The following is a 6,275-nucleotide window of genomic DNA, read 5'->3' as shown; positions in this document are numbered from 1 at the left end:
GTCTGCTTCTCCCTCTGACCCTCCCCCCTCTCATGCTCTCTGTCTCTCATTCTCTCTCTCTCAAATAAATAAATAAAATCTTTAAAAAAAAAAAAAAGACTGCCTTGCTTGTAGGACACAAGTATTGGGATCTTTCTTGGCTATGGCATGTCTGGTGGAGGTCATACTCATCCTGGTCTTCTGCAGCTGCCAGATGATACTTCAGAAGCACAGATTAAACAGAAGGAATGTCAGTAATGACTATAATAAAACTGCCACTTCTGCTGTCACACATTCCATGGGCTTCTCCGTGGACAGCCTTTGTGTGTCCTGAGCTTCATCTGGACTCGATCTTTGGCTTTGGCCTGGTTCCACTTGGCCCTTCTCCTCACTTGACCTCTTTGCTTGGTACTTCTACTCCTTTGTCCTCCTCCCAGATTAATTCTGCCCACTGTCCATAGTATATATTGTCCTCCCTCCATCTCTCCCAGCTAGTCCCCCGGACAAGCAGTACTTGAGGTTTCTGTCTTTTGGCTTCCAGCCACCCCACGCTTTTTCTCTGGTTGCCTTCTTCACCTTTGAGCTTTCTTTGGGTGAGAAAAGTTTCTTCTCTGTCTCCAGCCTCAGGTTCCAGGAAATGCAGTGTTTTTCCCCTTCTGTTTCCTTCCTGGGTTCCCCTGAGCACACCCTGGACCTTTGGTGCTGCTCGCTTTGTCTGAAGCTTGGGCTGACTTCTGACTTTGTAAGCCCCCATCTGGGTTCTCTTGCCCTGGTATCTCCGGCAGCAGGGCAGCTGCCCTGTTGTCCTGTCCAGCTGTCTGTCTCTCCCTTTGCCGTACGGACTCGGCGCCTGTTAACCCATCTCAAAAGCAGACTCAGCTTCCTATTCTAAAACCCTCTGTCCTACCTTCTCAGGGTTTTTTTCCTTCTAGTGAATACTGTTTCTCTCTGATTAATAACCACAGACCTCCCTCCCTGACTCAAGTGAAGGCAATTCTGGTTCCCACTTACCTGTTTCAGGTTAGGAGCCCACTTTCTCACCCCAGGTGTGAAGTTAACATGCCATTCCAGTCTTGCCAGCAAGACTTTAAAACACACCACGTGCAGTATTTGTCAGCTTCATGAAAACTGAAATGCAGTTAAATATTCCACCAAATGGAGAGGTGATGTGTCACTAAAATAACATATGCATCGTCAAGTTCCTTAGCCTGCCCTCTTTGGAGGCATTAGTCATCTTGGGAGAATGCCTTCTGTTTGTCGTAGTCCTGTTTTCCAGAATGGAAATTTCCTTCCAAGAACAGAGCACCACGGGCTCCAATATTTAACCTATAATTAGTATATCCCCTAGAGGATTTTCTCCTTTTGATGCAGAGGCCTCTTTGTCACTCAGGCTTCTGTCTGAGGATGATAGGAACCGCAGGACAGCAAGATGCATCACGGGGCAGGCAAATGCTTGCTCAGATCAAAAATGTTTAGATATTCTGTACCAATGCAAACACTTAACAATCTAAACCCACAAGAAAACAGCAGAAAGCATAAAAGACAGAATATTAAAAAAGAAATGCGAAGAGACCTAAATCCCAAGTTTTGATCTAGTTTTGCATGGAATAAGATTGCTTACCCTCCTGCTTTTCTCACCCAGTTCACCAGTATTTTTAGTTTTTGACTTTTCAGCTGCTCTTTATCAAGTGTGTTTTATTCATATAAACATCTGCGCATGACTCTTGATAAATAGCTTCCTCTTGCAGGCATCTGATTTTTTGGTTCTGAAATGGCAGTTTGCAGGGACAAGGCAGCCCTGTCTCAGCAGTATTATCGTTTGGGAACAGAAAGAACGCAGGCTGTGCTGGCTTCAGAGTGCAACGCATGAGCCCGACCTTGTTTCTTGCTAAGAAATGTCTCTTTTTTGCCTGTCCCTGGCAGAAGGGAAGCTGGGAGATCACAGCAAATGGCTGCAACAACCTATGTTTAATGTGGTGACACTAATGAATTCCGAAAATTAATCTTCAGCCAAGAAAGTATGATGGAAGGTACTAGAATTTCAAATTAGGTAATGGATTGATTTCCTTCAAGACTTGGAATTTGCTTCCTTTTCCTTCTGGTGGACTTTTCTATCCTATTCAAACCACTCATGATGGCCTTATAAATCCAGGAAATACATCTCATGGTAGTTTTACATTTTTCATTTTCTTGCTTTGTTCTATCTCTTGGCACAGAGAGAACTACACCTAAATCCAGGTTTTTAAAAATGATTAAAAACCTTCTGGGAGTGAAAGAATTACTTATGACTTTGGAAGAAAGTAGTATCCCTAAATCTAGTCCTTATTTAGTTTTTTTCCAGGGTTAAGGACTCTGGGAAGAACTGAACTTGGGGAATGTATTTCCTCAGCTTGAGACACTGACTTCTACAGAAACAGCAGCCTACAGGTGTCTCAAATGTGTTGTTGACAATCAGGGGCTTTGTGTGTCTCCCTCAGTCAGCTGGGATGAGGACTCTGCCACCCATTGTGAGGGCCTAGTACTGATTTCTCACAACAGCCTTTCCAAGGATGTCATTTGCAGGGCTCTGGTTTCACTGACACAAAAAAAGAGTTTAGAAAGATCAAGCTGTTTTCTTTACCCCAGAAGTTCTAAGAATATTTATTTTATATATTTTATAAATATAATATAAAATGTATATAAAACATATTTTTATATTATGTTTATATATTTAATAATATATATAAATTCTATATATATTCTAATATATTCTATATATTCTATATATTTAATAATATATGAACATAATATATTTAATAATATATATACTTATATATATATTATTATTATAAAACTCCAGACTTACTTGGTTAGACAGTCACCAATGTTTCCCAAACCTTTTTGACCAGAACACTAGTTTCATTTTTCAGTGGAATGTGTTACGTGTCTAGTGTTTATCCCAACTCACCTCATGCTGGCTGGGCCCTCTTTCCCATCCAGAGGTCAACATTCTATGCATTCCCTTATAAAAACTGCTCAATCCCTGGCTGGGAGAAAATATTCTGCATCTGGAATTTGCAGTTCCTGGTTTAAAAAGCAATCCTGAAATGAATAGCATATTATAACTCCTTAGTTTTCAATGTTTGTTCTTCCAAGTCAGGTTGGAGGATTCTATCATGTTTTCATAAAGGACATGGAGGCTGTCAGGTGTTCTTATAGACCCTAGCAGTCCATTCTATCTTAATCCACTAAATCCCTGCCTGGAAGGAGAATAAGACAGAAATGACAAGCTGATAAATGTAAACAGTATGAGTTTGGAGTCTTAAGCAATAAAGAATATACCCTAGTTAAAGTTGGAAAAGGGACTAAAGCAAAGAATTATTGTTAGGCTTTCAAGGGAGGCAGCCTAGGGGGCACAGGTGAATGTTCTGGTGGCCTTCTGAGTTCCTGGCTACACAGCTTGCCCAGTCTGGCTTCTTGCTTTGCGCATCCAGTTTCCCAGCTTTGAAATGTCTTCTACCTCTTCCCCACCGAATTCAGTTTAGTCCCAAAACATCCTCTCAAGCCTGCCTCACTTCTCATTTCCCCCACTAAGGCTTCTCTGACTGAAGCTCCCTCTCAAACCTGCCTCACTTCTCACCTCCCCCACTAAGGCTTCCCTGACTGAAGCTCCCTACCCAACCTACTGCAGAGGAGGAAGGGTTCTCCCATAGGAGTCAGAGAATTGGCCTCATCTCTGTCAGGACTTGACCTGAACTTACTCACCTCATAAAAAGGGAGGTTAGAATAGAAAATTTCAGTCCTTTAGCTCCAAAACCCTATGTTTTTGTTTGATTATTTCTTATTCTGAATATAGAAGCAAACACTGGCTTTTGCTGTTTCCTGTGTTCCTCTTGTCCTTCCATCTTTCCAATTAGATTGTAGATCCTCAAGGAAAATGGTCTTGATTCTTTATGAATTAATTTATTTTGACTAATTCTGGCTGTATAATAAATGTTTGCTGAGCAAATGAAATGATCTGATTCCAATGACCTGTAGTCTAGTAATGCATGACTTTCAGCCATATCTGTTACTAAGGTAGTACTGTCCTCTATCAGTAGAATAGTAATTCCATTTCAGTCTGGCTGTTTGCTCCCCATGAGAAAAAAGTATGCAGAAGTGTTTTAGAATAAGGCCATATACCCTCAAGGTCTTTATGACCTTCTCCTAAAAATCTTCCAGTGCAGCTGGATATGTCACAACTCTGTTTAGCATTCTTCCCATATATACTCATTTTCAGTTTTGCTGATCCAATGATATGACATTCAGGTCTCAGGTCTTCCTGGGAGAACTAACAAATCCTTTTGATCATTGCTTCCACAGAGTGGAATACCTACCATCTTCATTTTGGAGATCTTCAAGAGACAACAGATTCACTCGTTAGTTTCTTCCTTGTCTGATTATCTCACTTCATGATTTAGTAGCCATTTCTTACTCCCTCTGTGACATAGAGTGACCCTCTCTTGAAAATACCAAATGACCTGGCAACCTTGTTGGTAGCCTTTCTCCCCCACTGGATGCTGAAATTATGCAACAAGATATAACACCTTTAATTACATACCCAGACTCCAGTAGAGACCTGTTTTCGTAAAACTAGAGTATGTGTTTCTTGGCCTCTGTCAGACCCTATCCAAAGAGCTTTAATTATCGAAGTACCAGAAGGATCTTATTTCTAGGCCTCATCTGGAACACCGTCCCAAGGCCTCTATCCTGTGGAGGAAAGTAGAGGCAGTTTCATCTCAATTTCTCATTCACATGCTATGAATTTTCTATTAATGGATGTGGCTCTCACCTTCAGTCTCAGCCCTGAGTTTACTCATTTGATGTGTTGGCACTAGACAGCAGGCAGTTGGGGGTTGCCCTAATACTTTTGCTCAATGCAGGAAAGATGTAGTGTGACCTGCCCCAGATCACTGGGCAAGCTTGATTCCTGGACTCCCATCCTACGCATGCCCTCTGGGGCTGGGGGCGGGAGGGGGAGTGCGGGGCTGTGGTGTGTGAAGCCACCATGTGCATCTGCAATAGGAACTCTCAGAGGACACAGACTGTTTGCATTTTAGGAGTTTTTGTATACCATCCCTCAAGCCAGGAGGATGGGGCCACTACACCTTTACTATTCACCGTAAACCATCAGGAGGTTCCTTATTCTCCGGGTGCTTAGGGAAGCCACATTTATTTTCCTTTGGTAGTCACATATACAGATGAATATACATGGAATCTAGGGAAGACTGCTAATATAGACGTGAACATAGTATTTTTTAAGAATGTGCACTGACTTATTTTTGGTAGGAAAAATAATAGATTATACAAAAGTCCCCTGAACCCATAAAAGTCAAATGATTGATTTCTTCCCAAGGCAAGGCAGAGGTGGTATTTATAGTCGTGCAGGCAGCAGAATGGAGATAATCTAGGTTCTTTTGGCTTTTCTGACTGAAAGCTCCAGTTCCAATAGATAGGAAATCCCTTGCATCATTCTAAAACTGACTGACTGGGAAATTTACTGAATATCTTTTCAGGACGAGGAGGTGAGGGATGTGGAAGTGGTTTGAAATGTAAACTGCAAAGGTTAAAGTCATTTTGTAAGTCCAGCAGTTAAGGATTGTTTTAAGAACTCTGCATAAATGTTTAAAAAAATGTTCAAGGTGAGGCTGATTTTTTTTTTTTTAACCATTTTGTGAGTGTATTTCATTATTTAAAATATGTTGTGTCTTAGATGTTGCTGGCATGTCACTCTTGGGAAAACTGGAAATGTTTGTTTCACAGAGTGGGCAGAATGACATTTAGCATTTATCCTAAGCCTCCAAAGTGAGCTAAAGACTGATAGCTTAAAAGGGCAGTTGTTAAAATTTCTTTCTCCTATCAGGGGCAGCTACTCAGAATGGAAATGCAGTGGTAATTGGAGGGGTATTCATCAGATTCAATTTCACTAGAAATTTCCTTGTATCAAAGTCATCTTGGATAACATAGGGCATACAGCAAAATGTACTAAATCATTGTTTCCTTCGAAAAGGGCATTTGAATCTGAAACAGAAAGTGGTTACACCAGTGGTTTTTAACCAATTAACCAGAGGAGTTTAAATGCAACCCAATTTTTACCATTTTCAATGGGCTTTTTGTTCCCTGTTTGCTTAATTCCATTCCAGTTCATCTGAATTATATTGTAGTCACTTCCTGTTCTGAGGTTTTTCTACTTCAGAAAAACATTAGAAATCAAGGTGTTGGAGTTTCTCTGTGAAGGTTTCTTTATGATTAGTTTCTTTCCTTGCAAGCTCCTGAAT

At 40.9% G+C, this 6,275-nt stretch overlaps 1 protein-coding gene across 1 annotated transcript in view; it reads left to right on the top strand.

Annotated features, from left to right (window-relative positions):
• Positions 1-6,275, top strand: part of MYO3B (myosin IIIB) — a 394,690-nt gene that overhangs the window by 139,114 nt on the left and 249,301 nt on the right. The window lies entirely within an intron of this gene.

The sequence above is a fragment of the Mirounga leonina genome, unplaced genomic scaffold (genome assembly GCF_011800145.1).
Source record: "Mirounga leonina isolate KUSES-001 unplaced genomic scaffold, KU_Mleo_1.0 Mir_151, whole genome shotgun sequence".
Classification (NCBI taxonomy): Eukaryota; Metazoa; Chordata; class Mammalia; order Carnivora; family Phocidae; genus Mirounga; species Mirounga leonina.
The sequence above is the reverse complement of the archived record's forward strand: the minus strand, read 5'-3'. Positions and strand labels throughout refer to the sequence as shown.